This window comes from Trachypithecus francoisi, unplaced genomic scaffold (genome assembly GCF_009764315.1).
Source record: "Trachypithecus francoisi isolate TF-2019V2 unplaced genomic scaffold, Tfra_2.0 Lachesis_group2, whole genome shotgun sequence".
NCBI classification, from domain to species: domain Eukaryota; kingdom Metazoa; phylum Chordata; class Mammalia; order Primates; family Cercopithecidae; genus Trachypithecus; species Trachypithecus francoisi.
Window position 1 is genome coordinate 172,738,641 of NW_022681465.1, and position 15,630 is coordinate 172,754,270.

Below are 15,630 nucleotides of genomic sequence, written 5' to 3' on the forward strand. Positions count from 1 at the left end.
AAGCACCCAGACACATGAAGCAAATATTGATAGATCTAAAGGCGGAGATAGGCCCTAATAGAATAATAGAAAGGGACTTCAGCATTACACGCTCATTATTAGAAAGGCCATCTGGACAGAAAATCAACAAAGAAACCCTAGATTTGAGCTCCTCTATAGAACAAATGGACCTAATAGACATTTATAGAACATTTCATTCACTTCAGGCAGAATACACACTCCTCTCATCAGCACATAAAACACTCTCCAGGATAGACTACATGTAAGGCCAAAAGTCTCAACAAGTTTACAAAAATTAAATCATGTTAAGCAGTTTTTCTGGCCTCAAGGGAATAAAACTAAAAATCAATAACAAGAAGACCTTTAGAAACTACAAATACATGGAAATTAAACAACATGCTCCTGTATAGCCAATATGCCATTTAAACTTTTTGAAACAAATGAAAATATAAATACAACATACTAAAACCTATGGGATATAGGAAAAGCAGGTAAGAGGGAAGTTTGTAACACTAAATTTCCGCATCAAAAATGTAGAAAACTTTTAAAAAACATCTTAATAATGTATCTCAAGGAATTAGAAAAGCAAGAACAAAACAAATCCAAAACTACTAGAAGAATAAAAATAATAAAGATAAGAGGAGAAAGAAATGACATTGAAATTAAATATACAATACAAAAGATCAACAAAATTAAAATTAGTTTTTTGAAAAGATAAGTAAAATTAAAATAGAGACTAAAAAATACTAAATATGAAATGTAAAGTCAGTTTTGTTTTTAAAATCATTATTAACAATTGATTTTGTATCCCTCCATAAAGAATACACATAAAAGCACACATAAGCAATATTTCCTTTCTTGTCTTCATTTTTTGTAAACAAATGATACTATACTTAATATGTTATTCTGTAACTTCCTTTCCTCACTCAGTGAACATTGCAACATAGCATCACATATGTTGCAACATAGCATCACAAAAATATATACCTAATTATCTTGAATACCTGCATGGTACTACATTACATAGACATTTCAAAATTGTACCAGAGTAAAGTTAATTTTTTGAAAAATTAAGCAATATTGACAAATCATTATCTAGACTAAAAAACAAGACAAGAACCAAATAAATAAAATCAGAAACAAAAAAGACATTACAACTGATGACACAATAATACAAAGGATTTTTAGAAACTATTATGAACAACTATACATCAAAAAATTGGAAAATCTAGAGAAAAATGAATAAATTTCTGGACACATGCAATACATCAAAATTAAATAAGAAAGAATGAGACTCCTGAACAGATCAATAACAAGTGAGGAGGTTAAAGCAGTAATGAAGTCTTCCAACAAAGAAAGACCACGACTGGATGGCTTCTCTGCTGCTGAATTCTACCACATAATTTTTAAAGAACTAATGGTAATTCTCAAATTATTCCAAAATATTGGAAGGAAGAGAATTCTTTCAAACTCATTTTAAAATGTCAGTTTTACCCTGATACCAAGGCCGGACAACGATGCTACAAGGAAACAAAATTACAGGACTATATCTTTGATGAAGATAGATGCAAAAATCCTCAAAAAAATACTATCAAACCAAATTCAACAGCATAATGAAGAGAACATTTACCATGATAAAATGTGGTTCATCCCAGGGTTTCAAGTATAGTTCATCATAAACAAATCTATAAATATGATATATGCCATTAACAGAATAAAGGACAAAAAGCCATATGATTATTTCAATAGGTACGGAAAAGGATTTGATATAATTCAACATTTTTATAATGAAAATTATCAAAAAAATAGGTATAGAAGGGGTATACCTCAACCAAATGGACACTATACATGACAAACACCCAATTTATATAGCACTTCATGAGGAAAAGTTGAAGCTTTTTCTAATATCTAGAAAAGAGAAGGATGCTAATTCTTGCCTCTTCTATTCAACATACCAGAAGTCCTGACCGGAAGTGTTAGGTAAGAGAAATTAAGAAAAGGCCTACAATTTGGAAAAAAGTGGTTAAATTGTCCCTATGGGCAGATGATATGATCTAATATGTAGAAAACCCCAAAGATGCCACCAAAAACTGTGAGAACTAATAAACAACTTGCAGGATACAAAAGCAACATACAAAAGTCAGCAGCATTTTAATACCATAACAGCAAACTATCTGAAAAAAATAAGGAAAACATCACATTTATAACATTTACAAAAAAAAAAAAAAACACCTAAGAATAGATTTAACAAAGGACATAAATGGTCTCTATAAGGAAAATTACAAATGTTGATGAGAGGTATTGAAAGCAATGCTAACAAATTAAAAGATATCACATGCTAATAAACAGGCAGAATTAATATTGTTAAAATAGCCATACTACCTAAAGCAATTTACAGATTCAATGCAATTCCTATCAAAAATACTAATGACATTTTTCTTCTTTTTATCTTTTTCTTTTTTTTTCCTTTTTGATTTTTTGGAGTCTCTTTCTGTTGCCCAGGCTGGAGTGCAGTGGCACAATTTCAGCTCACTGCAACCTCTACCTCCTGGGTTCAAGTTATTCTCCTGTCTCAACCTCCCTAGTAGCTGGGATTACAGGCACATGCCACCACACCTGGCTAATTTTTGTATTTTTAGTAGAGATGGGGTTTCACCATTTGGTCAGGCTGGTTTTGAACTCCTGACCTCAGGTGATTCACCCACATCAGCTTCCCAAAGTGCTGGGATTACAGGTGTGAGCCACCACGGCAGGCTCACCAATGACATTTTTCATAGTAATTGAAAAAACAATTCTAAAATTTATATGGAACCAAAAAAGAATCTGAATAGTCAAAGTCATTGTGAGCAAAAGAACAAAGCTGGGAGTATCATACTACCTGAATTACAAGGCTATACTAACCAAAACAGCACAGTACTGCTATAAAAACAACCACATTGCTAGACCAATGGAAGAGAATAGAGAACCAAAACATAAATATAGATTTACAGCCAACTGATTTTTATCAAAGAGTCCAAGAACATACACTGTGAAAAGCATATCCTCTTTAATAGATGGTGCTGGAAAAGTGGAGATCCCTATACAGAAGAATGAAACTAGATCCCTATCTCTCAGCGTATAAAAAAATCAACTCAAAATGGATTAAAGACCAAAATGGATAAGACCTAAAACTGTAAAAATTCTAGAAGAAAACATTTGAGAAACACTCCAGGGCATTAATATAGGCAAAGATCTTTTGGCTAAGACCTCAAAAGCATAGCAAATGAAAACAAAAAGAGAAAAATGAGACTATATTAACCTAAAAGGCTTTTACTCAGCAGAGGAAACAATCAACAGAATATAGAAACAACCTACAGAAAGGGAGAAAATATTCACAAAGTACACATCTAATAAAGGATTGATATTAAAAATGTATAAGAAACATAAAAACTTAATACCAAGAGAACAAATAATCTGAATGAAAAATGGGCAAAGAGGCTGTGTAGAGTGACTCAAGTCTATAATTCCAGCTTTTTGGGCCAAGGAGGGAGGATCACTCGAGTCTAGATTTTCAAGACTAGTCAGGGCAAAAGAGTAAGATCTTATCTCCACAAAATTAAAAAATTAGCCAGGTATGGTGGTGTGTGCCTGTAGTCCCAGCTACTCAGGAGGCTGAGGTGGGAGGATCACTTCAGCCCAGGGCAAGGCATCAGTGAGCGGTGATTGCACCACTGCACCTCAGCCACAGCAAAAAAAAAAAAACTGAAATCCTGTCTTAAAAATACAAAATGAACAAAGAAACAGAATAGACAATTATCAAAAGAAGATATACAAATGGCTGACAGATATATTAAAAAATCCTCAACACTTATCATCTAGGAAATGCACATGAAAACTACAATGAGATATTACCTCACACCTGTTAGAATGGCTATTAACAGACAAAAGATAACAAGTGTGGATGAACATGTGGATAAAGGGAACCCTTGAAACTATTGGTAGGAAAGTAAATTCGTATAGCCATTATAGCAAACAGTATGGAGATTCCTTAAAAAAACAAAAACAGAATCACCATATGATCAAGCAATTCAACTACTGGATATATATCCAAAAAGAGGAAGTCAATATGTCAAAGGGATAGCTGCACTCTCCTGTTCATTACAGCATTATCCAAAATATTACTTTCAGTGGCAAAAAACACAATTATTTTTGCACCAACCTGACAGTTAAGATATGAAATCAATCTAAGTGTCCATCAACAGATAAATGAATAAAGAAAAAATAGTATATATACACAGGGAAATACTAGTCAGTGATTAAAAAAAAAAAAAAGGAAATCTTGTCATTTGCAAGAACATGAATGAGCCTAGAGGACATTATGTTACATGAAATAAGCCAGGCACAGAAAACAAATACTGCATGATCTCACTTATACGTGGAATCTAAAAGAGTTGATCTAATAAAGTAGAGAGTAGATTGGTGGTTACTAGATGCTGTTGCAATGGTGGAGGTGTGGTGTATGGGAAGTGTTGGTCAAAAGATACAAAATTTCAGTTAGCTATGATGAATAATTTTAAGAGATCTATTGTTACACATGGTGACTAGTTAATAACAATGTATTGTATTCTTAAAAAAATTTTGATAGTAGATTATAAGTGCTGTTACCACAAAAAATGGTAACTTTGTGAGGTAATTCATATGTTAATTAGCTAGATTTAGCAATTCCACAATGTCTATATCTCAGAACACCATGTTGTACATAATAAATACATACAAGTTTATGTCAATTTAAAATAAAATTAAAATTGTTTTAAAAGCATTTGACAAAGTTCAACAGTCTTTCATGACAAAAACACTCAACAAAGTAGGAATAAAAGGAAACTACCTTAACATAATAAAAATAAATTTTGAAAAGCCCACAGCTAAAGTCATAGCCAGTGGTGAAAGACTGAAACTTTTCCTCTAAGATCAGGAAGAAAGCAAGAATGTCCATTCTTATTACTGCTGTTCAACATAGTACTAAAAGTCCCAGCCAGAGCAATTGGGAAAAAATATAAAATAAAAAAGAAATACAATAAAATGCATCCAAATTGGAAAGAAAGAAGTAAAATTATCTCTGTTCACTGATGACATGATCTTTTATGGAGAAAACTCTAAAGATTCCACAAACAAAAAAAGTTAAAACTAACGAATGCTTTCAGCAAATTTGTAGCATACAAAATCAACTTATAAAAATCACTTGCATTTCTATGTATTAATAATGAATAAATTGAAAATAAAATTAAGAAAATCCCATTTACTATAGCACCCAAAAGGATAAAATACATAAGAATAAGTTTAACCAAAGAGATTTAAAACAGACACCAAGAACTACAAAATATTGCTTAAAGAAAATACACACAAATAGAAAGATATCTCATGCTCATAGATTGGAAGACTTAATATTGTTAAAATGTCCATATTACCCAAAGTGATCTACAAATTTAATGCAATTCCTATCAAAATTGCCATGGCATATTTTACAGACGTATTACAGAAAAAAATATCTGAAATTCATGTGGAATCTCAAGGGAACCCAAATAGCCAGAACAATCCCGAAAAAGAAAACAAGATTGGAGGCATCACACTTCCTGATTTCAAAATTATTACAAAGCAACAGTAATCAAAACAGTATGTTATAGCCATAAGAAAGGCATATAAACCAATGAAACAGAACAGAGTCCAGAATAAACCCACATGTAAATGATCAAGTAGTCTTTGACAAGGGTGCCTAGAATATACAATGGAAAAAGGATAATCTCTGCAACAAATGGTATTGAAACAATAGGATAGTGACATGGAAATGAATGAAGTTGGACCCTTACCTTACAGCATATATAAAAATTAACTCAAAATGATAAAGATCTAAACATAAGACCTAACACTGTAAAACTCCTAAAAGATAACATAGGGTAAATGCTACAGGATATTGAATTTGGCAACGATTCCTTAGATAAGACAGCAAAGCACAGACAAAAAAGCAAAATAGACAAATAGGACTATGTCACAATTTAAAACAACTTCTCATCAAAACAATAATCAACAGATAGAAAAGTAAAGATATGGAATAGGAGAAAATATTCACGAATTGTATTTCTGAAAAGGGGTTAATAACCAGAATATATAAACAACTTCTACAACTCAACAACCAAAAAACCAAATAACCTGATTTAAAAATTGGTAAATAACTTGAATAGATAATTATCCAAAAAAATACACAAATGGCCAACTAGAATATGAAAAGATAATAATCGCAAGAGAAATGCACATTAAAACCACAGTGAAATACGCTCGATTAGGATGAGTATTTTCAAAAGAATGAAAAAAAAAGGGTTTGTGAGGATGTGGAGAAATGGAACACCTTTGCAATTTGAGTAGGATTGTAAAACGATGCAGCCACTGTGGCAAGAAGTATGAAGGTTCCTCAAAAAATTTAAAATAATTTCTAATACAGCAATCCCACATTTGGGTATATATCCAAAAGAAATCAATGCAGGATCTCAAAGAGATCTCTGCACACTTATGTTCACAGCAGCATTATTTACAATAGCTAAGAGGTGGAAGCAATGCAAATGTCCACTAAAAGATGAATGGATCAAGATAATGTGGTATATATACACATAAAATGAACTATTAGGCCATTTTTAGTCATTTCAACTTTTAGGTTCAGGGTGTATATGTGCAGGTTTGTTACATGAGTATATTGTGTGATGCTGAGATTTGAGGTATGAATAATTCCATCACCCAGGTAGTGAGCATAGTACAAAATTGTTTTTTGACTCTTTCCACTTCTCTCCTCTAATAGTCCCCAGTGTCTACTGTGGCTATCTTTATGTCCATGAGTACCCGATGTTTTGCTCCACTTATAAGTGAGAAAACCAAAGGTAGTATTTGGTTTTCTGTTCCTGAGTTAACTCACTTAGGATAATGGCCTCCAACTGCATTCATATTGATGTAAAGACATGATTTCCTTCTTTTTAATGGCATCATAGTGTTCAATGGTGTATTTGTGCCGATTTTTCTTTATCCAATCCACCACTGATGCACACCTGGGCTAATTTTGTGTCTTTGCTACTACAAATAGTGCTTCAGGAACATACAAGTGCGTGTGTCTTTTTGGTAGAATAATTTATATTTCTTTGGTATATACCCAGTAATGGGATTTCTGTGTTCAATGGTTGTTCTAAGTGCTTTGAAAAATCTCCAAACTGCTTTCCACAGTGGTTGAACTAATTTACTTTCCCACCAACAGTATATAAGCGTTCCCTTTTCTCCACAACCTCACCAGCATCTGTTATTTTATGACTTTTTAATAATAGCCATACTGACTGGTGTGAGATGGTATCTCATTGTGGCTTTGATGTACATTTCTCTGATGATTAGTGATGTTGAGCATTTTACATGTTTGTGGGCCACATGTACATCTTCTTTTGAGAAGTGTCCATTCATGTCTTTTTTCCATTTTTTTAATGGGGTTATTTGGTTTTTTGCTTGCTCAATTGCTTAAGTTCTTTATATATTATCTGAAATGCCTTTGAGGCCTTTCCACCATTGTCTTAACTACTTGACTCCTTTTTACTCATGTAAATTTTTGCTTGAATGCCTCCTATGAAAATGGGTTTTTCTACCACATGGCCAGGCTGCAAATTTTTTACACTTTTACATTCTGTGTCCCTTTTAAGTATCAGTTCCAACTTCAGGTCATTTATTTGCTAACACATATAAGAACAGGCTTTTAGAAGCAGCCAGGCTATTTCCGGAATGCTTTGTTGCTTAGAAATTTCTTCCACCAGATAACCTAAATCATCACTATTGAGTTCAAAGTTCCACAGATCCCTAGGACAGAGGCAAAATGCAGCCAAGTTTTTGCTAAGGCATAACAAAAGTAATCTTATTCTAGTTCCCAAAAAATTCCTCATTTCCACCTGAGACTTCATCAGCCTGGACTTCATTGTACGTTTGATTATCAGCATTTTGGTTATGAACATTCAGCTAGTCCCTAGAAAGTTTCAAACTTTCCCTCATCTATCTTCTTCTGAGTCCCCAAACTCTTCCAACCTCTGCCCATTACCCAGTTCCAAAGTCACTTTCACCTTTTCAGGTATATCTATAGCAATGCCCCACTTCTGAGTACCAATTTTCTCTATTAGTCTGACCTCAGGTTGCTATAAAAATTCCTATAAAATTGTTCTGTATTAGTCTGTGTTCACATTGCTTCCTGAGATTGAGTCATTTATAAAGAAAATAGGTTTAATTGGCTCACAATTATGCAGCCTGTATAGGAAGCATGATGCTGGCATTTGCTTACCTTCTAGGGAGGCCTCAGGAAACTTACAGTCATGGTGGAAGGTAAAATGGAGCAGACATTTCACAGGACTGGAGCAGAAGGAAGAGAGAGTGAGGAGGGACTTGCTGCATAGTTTCATAGAACTAGATCTCATGAGAACTCAATATTATGAGAACAGCATCAAGGGGATGGTGCTAAACTATTCTGAGAAATCCACCCCCATGATCCAACCACCTCCCACCAGACCCCACTTCCAATACTGGAGCCTATAATTCAACATGAGATTTGGTGGGGACACAGATCTAAACCATATCATATGTTCATCAGGAATGTTGGCTTGAAATTTTCTTTTTTTTGTTGTGTGTTTGCCAGATTTTGATATCAGAATGATACTGGTTTATAGAATGAGTTATGGAGGAGTCCTTCTTCCTTGATTTTTGGGAATAGTAAGTAGGATTCATATCAGCTCCTCTTTGTATGTTTGGTAGAATTGGGCTGTGAATCCATCTTGTCCAGGGCTTTATTTGGTTGGTATAATTTTTATTACTAATTTAATATCATTACTCATTATTGACATGTTCAGGATGTTTGTTTCTTCTTGGTTTAGTCTTAGGAAGTTGTGTGTTTCTAGGAATTTTCTATTTCTGTGGGATCAGTTGTAATATCACCTTTGACATTTCTGATTATGTCTATTTGAATCTTCTCTCTTTTTTTCTTTGTTAACATAGCTATCAGTCTGTCAATCTTGTTTATCCTCTCAAAAACCAACTTTTGATTTATTGATTCTGTGTGTAGATTTTTGGGTCTCAATGTCATTCAGTTCTCCGATTTTAGTTGTTTTTCTTCTGCTAGCTTTGTGGTTTGTCCTTTTTTCCTATTTATATTAGGTGTGATGTTAGATTCTTAATTTGAGATCTATCTAAGTTTTTGAGGTAGGCATTTAGTGCAGTAAACTTTTAACACTTCCTTTGCAGCATCCCAGAGATTTTGGTATGTTGGGTCTTTATTTTCATTTATTTCAAAGAATTTTTAAAATTTCTGCCTTAATTTCATTGCTTACCCAAAATTAACTCAGGAACAAGTTGTTGAATTTCCGTGCAATAGTGTGAATTTGAGGGATCTTCTTGGTATTTATTTCTATTTTTATTCCATTGTGATTGGAGAGTATGGTTGGAATGATTTCTTTTTTTTTTTTTTTTTTAATTTATTGAGACTTGCTTTTGGCCAGCAAAAAAAAAGTGTTCTAATCTTGGAATATGTAGCACATACAGATAAAAATAATGTATATTCTGTGGTTGATGAGTGGAATATTCTATTAGGTCTTTTAGGTTCAATTGGTCAAATGTCAAATTTAAGTCTAGAATTTATTTACTAGTTTTCTGCCTTAATGATCTGTCCAATACTGTCAGTGAGGTGTTGAAGTCTCCTATTGAGTGGCAGTCTAAGTCTTTTGTAGATCTAGAAGTACTTGTTTTGTTAATCTGGGTGCTCCAATGTTAGTTGTGTATATATGCAAGATAATTGTCTTCTTGTTGAATTGAACCCCGCATCATTACGTAATCTCCTTCTTTGTCTTTTTCACTGTTGTTAAAGTATGTTTTATCTGATACAAGAATAGCAACCTCATCTCTTTTTTTGTTTTCTGTTTCAGCGATAGATCTTTCTCCAACTTTACTTTGAGTCTATGAATGTTGTCAGTGACATGGGTCTCTTAAAGACAGCAGACAGATGGGTTCTGGTTTTTAATCCAAATTGTCACTTTGAGACTTTTAAGTAGAACATTTAGACCATTTACATTTACGGTTTATGTTGATATTAAGGTCTGATCCTATTGAAAGTTGTTAGGTGGTTGCTTTATATTTTCTATCAGGTGGTTGCTTTATAGGATCTATAGGCTATTTACTTAAGTGCATCTTTGTGGTAGCAGGTATTATACTTTTGATTCCATGTTTAGAACTCCCTTAAAGATCTCTCGTAATGCTGGTGCAGTGGTAACAAATTCCCTTAACATTTGCTTGTCTGGAAAAGATTTTATTTCTCCTTCACTGATGAAGCTTAGTTTGGCAAGATATAAAATTATTGCTTGAAATTTCTTTTCTTTAATAATGTTGAAAGTAGTCTCCCCTGGCTTGTAATATTTCTGCTGAGAAATCTGCTGTTGGCCTGATGGGCTTCCCATTGTACATGATCTGACCTTTTTCTCTAGCTGCTTTTAAGATTTTTTCTTTAGCATTGACCTTGGATAGGCTAGTGACTACATACTTTTATGATGTTTATATTGCAAATATTACATCATTTTTAAAAAGACAAATCTGATCACATGCTACAACATGGATGAATCTCAAGGGCATTATGTTAAGCACAAAAAGTTTATGGCAGATGACAGATGAACCTGACAGTGATAACTTAAGCACACCCTGAGAATGCCCACATATGACAGATGTATACATGGGCATTGTGAATTCAGACTTTTGAGCATGACCAACCTGGAGATTAATTCCTTGTCTATAAGAAACATCTGAGGCCCTTCCCCATCCCATGGAACACAGGCTGTACAGGTGATCAAGGCCCTTTGTTGGATTAAATGAAGATTGTCAGGTGGAGGTAGTTGAGGGAAGGGTGATAAGTGAAAATGCTATATAACCTGCATGCTTTCTGCAAGCTGTGGCAGTTCTGTCCAGCCCCCTCTCACTGGACCAACCCTGTTGGTAAGTTCCAAAAAGCCCTATGTCTCATTTCTTATTTTTTTAATTGCTGGTGACAGATTTTTAAAATGTTATACATACCAACACATCATTTGCAGCTTCTGGGCTAGGTGATCTCTGAGTTCTCTTCCAGTTTACAATTTCTAGAATCAAAACTAAGAGTTGTGTGTCTCAGTAACTGGTCTCTTTGCCAGGTGACCCCCCTCTGGGTTTTAATCTTCCCTATGTGAGCTACTCACCTGGGTTAGTATCCACATTGGGGTGTCATAGAGCTGTATCATGGTTACAAGTCCTCAGCTCTATATGGGTTGACGTTTTGCCCTGTGAACTAGATTAGAGGTCTTTGAACAGCTATTTCACACAGAGAACCCTGTTGCTTAAGTTGAATGTTACATGGACTTCTACATATGTTTAACATATGAAAGCAGAATTGCTTTGATGTAAGTAGGGCTGGGGAAGAAGGAGTGAATGACTGTGTTCCATTTCCTACCTTATTAGCAGGTCTTTCTCTTCTGAGTAAAGTCTCTATCCAAGTTCAGAAGAAAAACTTTAGGAGCTGGAGGAAGGAAAGCAGGAGTCTGAACTTCTTTATCCCTTGCCCCAAACAGAGCAGCTGCTGCTCTTATCAGCTGTACTGAGTTTTCGCTTAAGCTTCTGTTTGCAAAAGGGGTTTAGCTGCTTTACAAAATATATATTTAAAAAAAAAAAAAAACCTCCCCTTAGAGCCCCTATGCTCGGGCCCGCTCCCACACTGTGAAGTGTACCTCCATTTTCAATCAATCCCTTCATTCCTTCCTTGCTTTATTTGTGCATTTTGTCCAATTCTTTTTCAAGATGCCAAGAACCTGGACACCCTTAACATATTTTGGCGAGCCAGCCCGGAGAGTCTTACGGCGGCTGTTTCCTATTCTATAAACCTCATCGTATGCTTTGGAGGGAAACCTGCAGGTGGTGACCACTTGAGGTCGGAGACATCTGGAACTCTAAGACTGGACCCCACAGGAGGATGCTCTGTGGGTTCTGTGGACCTCATACTCAAAAGAAGAGGCTCTTGGCAGAGGTTCTGAGGCCTAGTATTAAACCCTCCTTAGAATTTTCTCTCACAGTTGCAATGCTGCTTGGTCCCAAATTTGTTTAAAATCTGAAGTTTACTGTCTAATGGGAAAGTGGGATGGCATTGCATGTATCCAGGCTTTTGTGTTCCTGTTGTAAGTAGGGAGCCTGGTTAATGTGTGATGCTCTCCTTTTGTACTGTTTGACCCCAGTGCTCCTGTAGTCTGGGGAGGTTTGGCCTTTAAAAATCAAATGGCTGGCCAGGTGCAGTGGCTCACGCTTGTAATCCCAGCACTTTGGGAGGCCAACGCGGGCGGATCACGAGGTCAGGAGATCCAGACCATCCTGGCTAACACGGTGAAACCCTGTCGCTACTAAAAATACAAAAAAATTAGCCAGGGGTGGTGGCGGGCACCTGTAGTCCCAGCTACTCTGAGAGGCTGAGCCAGGAGAATGGCGTGAACTCAGGAGGCGGAACTTATAGTGAGTCAAGATCACACCACTGCACTCCAGCCTGGGAGACAGAGCGAGACTTCTGTCTCAAAAAACAAACAAACAAACAAACAAACAAAAATCAAACGGCCATGGAGACTGCTTTACCCAAAATTTTGGTTCACAGCCTTCCTTGGATTATCTATTGGGGCAAAGTAAAACCAGCAAGCTTGTATTGCTATCTCATGGCTAAGGTTTCAAGCTACGGGATCTTTGTTTATGTGTGTATACATGTCTAGATGTGTTTATTTGTATGCACACTTATTGTTACATGTTGTGTCTACCAAATTGGCTTGTAAGTAAGAGTGCTTATAAATTAAGTAAATAAGTGTTAGCAATTTTCAAGTTCATGTGATTTAAAGTAAAACTTTACTAAACAAGTTATCCTTAAAATTATTGGTGGAATAAAAATAGAAATGCCTTCAGAATTGTCAGCATACATTTTGTCTGAATTTTATGTTTGTCTTTGCTAAATATTTTAAAATGTCAGTGTTAATTCAAGCTACGAGCTGCTTAGGGCAAGTCTGCCTCCCATTCTATTCAAAGTCTCACTGAGATGAATTCATATCTGATTGCTTCCTTTGGAAAGGCTAATTGGAAACTCAAAAGAATGCAACACTTTATCTCCAACCTGTGATCTGAAAGCCCCGAGACTCCTCACCTTGGTTGTCCCACCTTTCCAGATCAAACCAATGCTTGTTTTACATACGTTAGTTGACATCTCATGTCTCCTTTGTTAAAAGTAATAAGTACAGTGAAGGGGATAAATGTCTTAGATAAACTTTTTGCATAAATTAAAATCCTAAAGTTACTTTTAATGCTCATTTAATATCTGGGTCATTTCCAATTAAGAAGTGTCGTAATATGGGGAAATATGTTTCTAAAACTGTGAATTGTTCTTACCCGTAAATGCCCACTATTATTCAGGATTTCTTGCTTTTTAGGGTTCCACTAAAGTTTTAGGTTACTAAGGATATAATTTTAGTTAACACATAATTCTGTATACAAAATGTGCCAGAAAGGGTTATAAGTGAGAAAAAAAGAATAATTTTGTCTAATTCAGAAGTTATCTAAGAGTTAGTTCAAATTACAGATTTGAAAAGGTTATTTATGAAACAATGTGGTAAGAAATCATTAAGTAGGGGAGAAAGATGTGGAAAAAGTTTAAATAATAAAATATTCAAAAAAACCCCAAACCTGACCTAGATGAGGGTATGAGATATGCTCATTAATTTTTCAGATGACACAAATAGGGATTAAACAAACTGCACAAATTGAAATTATAAGCACCAGTGAATGTTGAATAAATAGATTGAAAAGATGATGGAATTCTGAGGCTACCAAGCCAACCAAATAAAGTGTTACTGTTTAGAATAGAACTCCAATTTTGAAGAGAACATAAATAGAAGTCAACTTGGCATGTAAGCTCCCTTGGCCCTATTGCCTGCTTGCTGGCACTCCATAAGGAGCTACAATTCAGGCTGGACTTCAAAATCTACAGGAATGAAAAGCATCTCAGGCAGCGAGGTTAATTAAAGGTCTGTAACATAAAGCTTAAGAAAACAGCAAAGTAACCAAAATTTTTCCATCATGATAAAAACACTATGAAGAGAGTCAACATTAAAGAAATAATAAAGACTGCAAAGGCAGCAAAGGGAAATAGATAAATTGAATTATGTCAAAATCTAAAACTTCTGTATACAAAGGACACTATCAGTAGAGTGAGAAGATAACCCATGGAAGGGAAGAAAATATATATCTGAGGCTAGGATAGTGTGTCATGCCTGTAATCTCAGCAGTTTGGGAGGCCAGGGTGGGAAGATTACTTGAGGTCAGGAGTTCAAGGTTGCAGGGAGCTGTGATTACACAACTGGACTCCAAGCTCGGAAAACAGAGCAAGATCCTGTCTCAAAAATAAAATATATATACACACTATATATATAAAATACACTATATATAAAATACTATATATACTATATATACTAAAATACACTATATATAAAATACTATATATACACTATATATATAATACTATATATAGTAATATATACACAGTATATATACACACTATATATAATATATATTGTGTGTGTGTGTGTGTGTATATATATATAGCAGACATGCCCTGCTCCAGAATAGGATGTATTTATCGTATTTGTGTCTCTTTCATCTGTGTTTGGGTGAAAATAATAATCCATTCATATGTTAATCTAGTCTTTTGTACCATTTTTAATCAGTTTTTTTTCATATAGCATTACAGAATGATAACTTCAGGCAAGTCTTTAAGACTAAGCTAGAGCTGACTAGCAGATAACCAGTGATTAAAGTCAGCAGTCACTATTGAGACCAGAGTTTGTTATTTGGAAATTAGAAATGTTTGTTATTAAAATGAAAAGCAGGGTTAGTCAGTTAATGAATCTGGCACAACAGCATCTGGAAGGAAGGAAGGACAAAACACTGAATAAGTTCAGAAACCAAGGAGACATTATGAGCCAACAAGGTCAATGCCTACATGTTCCCTTTTCTCTCCACAAGATTTGAACTTCCTATAAATCCAATCATTTAAGATGGCAACCTGCTCCAGCTCTGGAAAGCTTGAATGCCTGTGAAATGCCAACATAAATGAAAATTTAATAGCTTTCCACCTGCAGCACCTGTGCAGAGAAATTGTACCAGGCTTCAAACAAGTTGAAGAGCCTCAATATGTTATATATGGAGCAGCTGGTTCAGTCAATGTTCATTTGCTGAATGGTTTCTGTAATCCCAGCTTGAGCTGGAAAGGAATCTCTAGGAAAGCAGTTAACTCAGAGCGTCCATGCAAGAAGCATCTGTCCTCTAAACTACTTTGTGGGAGATGCCTGCCTTCTCAGCTGTGGCAAATGATGAGAAAGACTGCCATCAGAAAGAGCAACAATGTTCGTCAACACATGCTTTCCAAAGTGACACAGCAAGTCTCCTTTGCCACTAGCTCAGGTTGTTAACTCCTGGCCCCAAATCAGAGTCATTTACCCAACACCCTCCTTGGAATAAAATGAACACTTGGTTATTCATGATACTTTTTGGCCCTGTCCCATC